Source organism: Eptatretus burgeri, chromosome 3 (assembly GCF_056783735.1).
Source record: "Eptatretus burgeri isolate ZD-2024b chromosome 3, Ebu_testis_v1, whole genome shotgun sequence".
Taxonomy (NCBI): domain Eukaryota; kingdom Metazoa; phylum Chordata; class Myxini; order Myxiniformes; family Myxinidae; genus Eptatretus; species Eptatretus burgeri.
Genome location: NC_140963.1, coordinates 143823255 through 143831824, shown reverse-complemented (window position 1 = coordinate 143831824; position 8570 = coordinate 143823255).

Genomic DNA, 8570 nt, shown 5'->3' with positions numbered 1-8570 from the left:
TGGCCAGATGAGAGCATTAAGAGAAGTTTATCATTTCGTAATGACACAAATGGGGTATCTTAAAAAATATAAAGATTCAAATGTTTTGTTTGTCAATATTTTAGATGGGGATTATTGTGCAAAGAAAATTAAACTATTGAAGGAATTTGAGAATGAACAAATCTTTATAGGTTCAATGAGTGAGCTGTTCAACCCCCAGGTGTTCAATTCAATGAGGTTCAACCTCCAAGTTAAAAGGGGAGACAAATAAATATACCTTGGGATAAAAAGGGGATTTATTTTTAGGGAAAAAAAATATAAATCGCTGAAAATCCCCCATTCATTTACATGGGGAAAAGTGAGCCAGAATCAGTATTCTTACCCTACTTCCATGCAAGCATTTATTTAAAATTAAGCGAGGAAAGGTATGTAGCACAGTGAATGGCGGAGGAGATTGGGACCATATTCTGTAAAGAGCTGGACCTGTACCCGGAATCTCTCTTCCCTATTGGGCCACAGCGGTCCTCGGCACATCCTGCCAGGATCCTGGAGCCGGAAGTGGTCTCATTCGCACATCGTGTTCGACACGGCCCTGAGTTCCATACCGAACTCCCGGACCGCTCTTCCCGCGACCCTGCCACCCCCCTGTCCTGTCGTGTTCTGGTGACTGGAGGAGAGTCGTATCAATCCCACGTGCCCATTCGGAGCACCCCCAGCGAGATGCGGTTGGTGCTGCTAACATTCTTGGCTTGTCCCCGCATTACGCGGTCCGAGTAACCTGAGCCGTGCAGCACGCCGCTGTTTAGTGGCAAATTGTATCGATACAGGGGTACGAGGAGGCACGGGAATGTTTTCCCCGTGTGCGGGAGATGTTGGTGGTCGAGGTGGTGACTTTTTGTTGAGCGAGGGTGAGCAAGGTGAGATGCCATTGTAAGTTGGCGCACAGATTTGAATAAAAGGGCGTGCCATGCGCGCGCCGGCCAGCGTCTTTGTTCTAATTGTGATTCACTCATGGGAGGCTGTGTGGGTGTTTGTTATTCCTATCATGTGTGTTTGCTTGCTTGCTTGATTTGATTTGTACCATTGATAAAAGGAATGGGTTGGAATGGAAATCAGAATAGATGGAAGATAGAGATATAATTACACCTCGCTACAAGACCCACACAACGCACTTCGTCCTGTTAACCCACTAGACTTGAGGGGAAGATCTGACTGCACAAAGACTAACGAAATAACTGCCTGGGGATCACTGCATGCTGGGTGCTATTGCCTTCGAGGCATGCGGTTTTGCAAAACTGCAACAATATATTTATGTGTGTGTGTTTATATTTATATGTGTGTGTGTCAGTTTATATTTATGTGTGTATGTACATATTCATGTGTGTGTGTGTGTGTGTGTGTGTGTGTGTGTGTGTGTGTGTGTGTATATTTGTGTGTTTGTGGTCATCAAGCATAATATAACACCACATTTGCTACCCCCCCCAACCCTTATGTTTGTCTTCTTTTCTCCCGCCACCCCCTTTCTCACCCCCTTCCTTCCCAGAATGTATAGAAATGTGGTGAGGCATCACTCTCACCCCCTTCCTCACCTACCTCCTCACTTCCCCTCCCTCGTCTCTCTTCCCCTTCTTGCTCCCCCTGCCCCTTCTTTTCTTCTCTCCCCCCCCCACCCCCTCTCTCTCTCCCACTTCTCTCTCCCCTCCTCTTCCCCCACCCCTCTTTTAGTATTCCTGACAGCAAAGCAACAGATGGTACTTGCTCGTGTGCAATAAATGAAATGCGTCTGGCAGTTTCGTATGGACGGAAGGATCTTACATGTCTCATTTTATGACCTCTGGCACACCACAGAAGGAGACCAGAGAGATTGACAAGGCACGGACTACTTTTACACAGAACGTTTGGGCGCCACACGTCCACCAGGGTGTGTCCCAAGTGGCAAGAGGCAGGCAGGGACCGTGGTACTGTTGCGAATCTGGAAGCCATGAGCACTCAAAATACAGGTCCTATAGAACAGTTATATTGGTAAGTATGTGTTTTTAGCTCAGGTTCCCGTCCCTCATTTAATAGGTGAATAAATGTACATGCGCTGTGAGTTCTTTTAATAGCTAGGATTTTTACATCACTCACAACAACTACGGCTACTACATCTCCAACTACAACAACGCCATCTTCGTTCACACAGCGCCAACCCTCTGCTCCCGGCATTCTCCGGGCGCTCGCTGGAATGTGGGCGTGTTCGGAATTCGTTCGGGGGATGGAATTCCATTCCCAAATATGGTCATGAACCAATTTGCTTGGCTGTGCGCCAAGTAAGGGAATGCATCGTGTCCCACCCAACGATGAGCGGACTGAATTCCATTCCCAAATATGGTCATGAACCGATTCGCTTGGCTGTGCGCCAAGTAAGGGAATGCGTCGTGTCCCACCCACTGAGGACGGGCCACGCCTGAGCGGACCGTGCCCGAGAGCAATAAAAGGAATGGAGGGCAAAGAATCTGGTGGATCTGCTCGAGTGAGAGAGGAAGAATTCGTGCCCGTTGAAACCGCATCTCTCGAGGTGGATCTGCTGGAGCTCGGAGAGGAAGTATTCGCGCCTGTTCAAAACGCATCTCTCGAGGCTGGGCGAAAGGCATCTCGTCGCTGGCATGCTCCGGTTCTCGGCTCGTCTTGTGGCTGACGTGGTCTGCGTCAAGCTGCCCTGGTTCCTTCTTGGCCGACTGGTGCTCCGGGAAGGTGCGGACGTCGAGCCATGCGGCGTGGCCCGGTAGCCTGTGACTTTCTCGTCCTTCAGCTCGACTTCCCTCCAAGCTGAAGGGATAATAAAGACCATTTTTGGTCCGTTTCTTTGGGTGTGCGTCTGTGTGTGGGCCCGTCTTAAAGTAGGAATTAAGTGCTTGTGTGTAAATTTGCATTCTCCATTAGTCGTGATAAATCTGCTTCTTGCGTGCTCCCCCCTTTCCCCCATTATGAATAAATACATTTGTAAAATGTATCAGTTCGTTGCTGTGTTTCTTCCATTAGCGTGGCGCGTGTTGGTGAATTACAAAGGCTGTTGCCGCTGTAAATGTACATTTGGACTGACAGAACTTCGGCAACTGTCCGCTCAGGTTGTGCAAGGGTCAGGCACGCGAAAGGCTCGACTCGTACAAGGGCCGTCGAGGGTGTGAATACTCGGTAGCTGGCCACATGGATCTCAAGGTATTTTGAAGATTGGCAAATAAATCTGTACCACGTGGTGGAATTATTGACGATTCACGGTCCGGTAAGGGACCTGTACCTGTCGGAGTTTTCCAAAAGGAACGATCTAGATTCCGGGTGTTCGGTAGAGTTGACCCTACCGCCCCACCTCGCAGTCGTGCTTGCAGCCGATACCCGGCTCCGCAACAGTACCACAGGTCAAAAGGAGAGCTGACACAATGTTATGGACGCAACTCAAATACAAGAGGAGCGGATGGCGTGATCGTGGGAGGGGCTGGCCCTTTCTCCCCCTCCGGTCAGCCGTGCTTCCCCTTCCCCTCCGAACTCCTGTAGACATGACTCCCCTGCTGAACCCCAGCCCCTAAACCTCTCAAGCTGTCCCAAACTTTTGAGGCTTGCCAAGAATGCATCTGAACTGCCACCTGAGTCACCCTGCAAGGCTGTTATCGCTTAAAAGGAGCGATTTGCTGGTGATAAAATGACAAGTCGGGGATTTAGTGAAAAGCTTGTTTCGTCGCAAAAATTGGGATGGGGGATGACATGCTTTTTATATGATTATCGATCGACCCATATTCTTATTACAGTTCATTTTACACTTGCGCTAAAACATGAAGTAAGGGAAATAACTATTCCAATCGAAACATTATTAGCCCCTATTAGTCATTTTCACCACAACTTAGAGTTCAGCACTTTTGTTGAGAATGTACCACCACTTTTACTATGGCTGCTTAGTCCACACTCGTGGACTTTCGAACCATACGTGACTCATTCCATGTTTTTTTTTGTATACCTTGTCGAGGCTCGTATTAGAGCAAACACACAACGCACAGCAAGGGGGCAGGAGACAGGAGGGGAGGGAGTGGGAAGGACAAAACAGTGGGGAACAGTGACATTAGGAGATCTGTGGAAGGGAGAGGGATGGGACGGGGAACATGGGGAATAGAAGATCGACATTACAGGGACTTTCAGGAAGGAAAGCAGGGAATTTGAAGGAGGTGGGCTTGGGTGGATTATCGGGGGTAGAAAAGATCGAGGATTTGGATGGGGGTGGTGATAAGAGGTGGTGGTGAACAGCTGTTTTGAAGGGCTGGAGGGAAGAATGGGAATGAATAGAGTGAGGGAGTTTATTCGAAAGGGGGGTAAAAAGAGGAATGAAAGAGTGAAGGTGAGCAGTGATTCGTGATTTTGGTAGTTTTACCACAAGGGGGTTGTTGGCGGACCTTGAGCGCTCTGCTGAAATGCGGTGGGGACAAATCGCAGAGAGAGCAGGGGTGGCGAGGTTGGAGAGGAGATAGTAGAAGACAGAAAGACCACCGACCAACCTGCGGTGATTGAGTGAGAAGCCCAAAGACTCAGCCTCATTGCGGGAGATGCCAATGATCCGAAATGCCTTTCTTTCGAGAGCATGAAGCCGAGAAATGTGGGAGGCAGGAGCACCAGCCCAGAGGGGAGAGCAGTACTCCATCAGGCTGCGGACAAAAGCTCTGTAAGTGGTCAGGAGCTCAGGTGGGCCGAGGAAGCTGGCTTTGGAGGCGAGGTTTGAAATGTGGCTTTCCCAGGAAAGGTCATGGCAGATAGTGAGACCCAGAAGCTTGAAAGAAAGGACTTCTTCCAGAGGATTGTTGAGAAAGTAGATGGGGGGTGGGGGGGGGGGTTCTAAACGGTCCTTTCGGAGAGACATAGTGAGAGTGTGAGATTTGTCTGGATTGAAAGACATGTTCCACGTGTTGGACCAGTTTGTGATTTTATCCAGATCAGCAGTGAGCAAAGAAGCTTCTGCTTGCCGGTCTGAGGGATGACCGATGGTATGGCAGAGGGTGGAGTCATCAGCAACGAGATAGAGGATTTTCCAGAGAGTCGGAGAGATCATTGATGAAACCCAGAAAAATAACAGGGCCCAGAACTCCAGCCTGGACAGGAAGGTTAGATTAAAGAACTCCATTTAGGGCCACATGTTGACTGCGACAGGAGAGGAAGTCTGCGAGCCATGAGTGGAGATGGCCTTGGATTCCATAGGAAGAGAGTTTTGTGATCAGGGCAGAGTGCCAGACTGTGTCAAAAGCACATGATATGTCCAGGGATACGGCTCGGATTTCCTGTTTGGCATTGAGGGCTTCCATCCATTGTTGGGAGAGCAGAACCACAAATTCAGGGTAGAGTGACCTGGTCTGAAACCAAATTGATGATCAGAAATCAAGCCATTGGAGAAGAGGAAGGATTTGATGTCTGAAGCGATGATGGATTCCATAGCCTTGCTGATGATTGGGAGAAGGCTGATTGGTCTGTAGTTGCAGGGATCTGTTTTTGCACCTTTTTTATGCAGGGCAGTGATGTTTGCTGATTTCCAAGCAGATGGCAGATGGCCTTGAGCAAATGAGTGGGTGAATAGAACAGAGAGAGGGTGAGCAAGAGCATAAGAGCAGGCTTTGAGGACAGGTGGGCTGATGCCGTCTGGACCGGTTGCAGAATCTGAGTCGAGGTTTGACAGTAAGCTCCCCACCTTGTCAGGAGAAACGGACACAGAGTCCAGGGACAGTTGGGTGCGACTGGGTAAGGTGGCTAGAGAAAGTGATGGGTTTTGGACACAAGATTTAGCTGCAAACACCGAGTTTAGGCATTCAGCTTTTTCACGTGCGGTATCAGTGGTGCTGCCATTTGAGGTAAGGGAGGGGATGGAGGGGGAACATACACCAGAAACAAATTTGATTAGACGCCTCCAGGATTTTGAGGAGGGAGAGAGGTTTGACAGTTCAGACTTGAGATGAGAAAGATGTTGTTTTCTGACTCTCCTGAGGGTAGATAAACACTTGTACCGAGGTTTATGGAAGGAACTGAGATTACCCTCAGTTGGGTTTGCTTTCCATGAGGCAAAGGCAAGTTGTTTCAGGACAACTGCCTCACCACAAGCTTCAGTGAACCAAGGGTGGGAGGAAGGGTAGGACAACTGAAGACGAGAGGGGATAAATCTGTGCAAGAGGGAGAGCAAGTTTCTTTGAAAGAATTTCCAGGATGAGTTGATGTTGGAGAAAGTAGCGATGGGAGACCAGTCTATAAGTTTGAGGGTTGCTTGGAGACCCTGCCAGTCGGCTCGAGTGAAATGCCAGACTCGACGGCGGTGAGGTGGTTCTCTGATAATAGCCAGAGAGATGTCCACTTTGACAAGGACGTGGTCAGAAGAACCGATTGGAGCGGAGAAAGAGCAGCAGATATTGTCAGGGAAATTTGTCAAAATCAGATCCAGAAGAGATGGAGTCCCATTGGTTGAGATCCGGGTCGGGAAGTTGACCGATTGAGTCAGTTCCAATGAGTCCCAGAAAGCTTTTGCTGAAGTGACATGACAGGTGAGAGAGGTCATCACACCTAGCCAACTGGCATGATGACAATTGAAGTCGCCACATATGAGGAAGAGAGAGAGTTTGGATGAGAAGATAGAAGTTGGTCCATGTTTTCAGATAGTGACGTGTAGATGGAGTCATCACTGTTAGGTGGACGGTACAGTACACATCTAAACATGAGGTGGGAGTGGAGGGGAAGCCGTAGCCAGAGGTATTCCTTGGGTTGTGGGGGAGTGAGGGCAGTGCATGGAGAGTGAGGAATAGAGTCTTTGATGTAGAGAGCAACTCCTCCACCAGGGCAAGGCTCAGGTCTGTCAAACCGGAGGAGGGAGTATCCAGGGAGAGATACTTGGGAGTCAGACACGTCTTGGGGGAGGAAAGTTTCTGTTCGGCAGATTATGTCTGGTTTGTCAGTGGCAACCCGTATGGAAAGATCTGAAAGGTTTGAGCGAAGCCCCGGATATTTGAGGTCCATACTTTTAATGAAGAGGTAGGGGAGGAGGCTTGGGGTGGAGGGGGGAGGAGTGGGGGGGGTAGGACAAGGGACGAGGGGGAGGTCAGGGGTGTTGTTGAAAGGGTGTGGGGGATTGCACAATAGCTAGGGGCGGGGGCCGAATCAGGAGGAGAAAAGGCTCTGTGGTGCTGGGGGAGAGGGGGGAGAAGAGAGGGGGAAGAAGGCAGTTGAGGATTTGTGGAGGTGGAGTGAAGAGATGGAGGTGAGAGGGCAGTGGAAGGAGGAAGCTTTGTGGCTGGGTGTGGGGCACCTTTGGGAAGGATGAGTGAGGGGGATGAATGGTGGGAGAAAGGTGATGGGGGAGTTTTTGAGAGAGGTGAGAGGGAGGCTTGGAGGAAGAAGAGTGGGATGGTTGCTTTGAGAGTGAGGGGTGAGAGGAGTGAGTTGGCACTGAAGTTGGAAAAAAAGAATGGTTGATGGAAAGTGAACATTCGTAGCAAACTGGGGATTTTAAAAGTTTTAGGTCAGTTATGCGATTGAATACATTTCTTGAGGGATGCAATAAAGGCAAATTCAGAGAATGGAGAGAAGAAACTCTGTAACAGTTGGATTTTTTTAGGCAAGGTATGAAGGAGAGGTCGAATTGAGAGCAGTCTGTTTAAATAGCAGAAGAGTAGTTCATTATGATACAGTTAAGAATACCACACGTGTGAAAGAGGAAGATGAAGCATTATAAGAGATCGTTTTGGTCATTATTATTAATGTTTGAGAGAGTTTTCAACAGATTAGGTCATGGAAGTGTTGTGGATAAAATTGAGGAAGAGGAGGAAGAAGAGGAAGAAGAAGAATCGGGGAATGTTTGCGTTTTTATTTTTTATTTTTTGATTTAAGATAAGAAATAGAGTGATTGGTTAGGAGGGATGGGGGACGTTAAGAAAGTGGGAAAGATAGAAATTGAAGATAATTGGGAGAAAAAAACAAATAAACACGATTGTACACCAAGGTACACCGAATGTTGGTTGTGGAGTTGGAGCTGCACACAGGTATCCTGTCTTTACCCCACTCATGTCATCTGCCACCTCCCTGTAAACACTACTGTGAGCTCTACTGTGTATTACTCGTTGTAAATGTTTGCTTTTTAAAGTAATTGGTGCTTTGGAGAGGGTGTAGAACAAGCAAGACAATTGGAATGGCCATTTACACCTGCTGCCACCTGTTCCACAACACCTGTCATCACAATCTGTTGAACAACTGGCGACATCTTCACGTGACATGGATGATTTCATAAAAATCAATTCTGAGCATACAATTATTTAAACTCGACTTTTTAATGACAGAAGTTGAGGGTCGTGGAGAAGTGAAGTGTTTGACTCATTTTAAATACCCCTCATTGCAAATACCCATTTCACAGTCGCACTCGGCGATCGCTGGGGAAAGAATGAACTCAAACAGGTAGATGTGCAAAGGCAAGTCAAAAGAAGTCTGTACGGTGAATGATATTTTATCATATGCAGTTCAGATTCCTTCACCAAGAACCTCAAATTCAATTTTTATTTCCAGAAATTTGATAAACTCTCATCCCCTCCCCACCTTTCCCGAAAGTA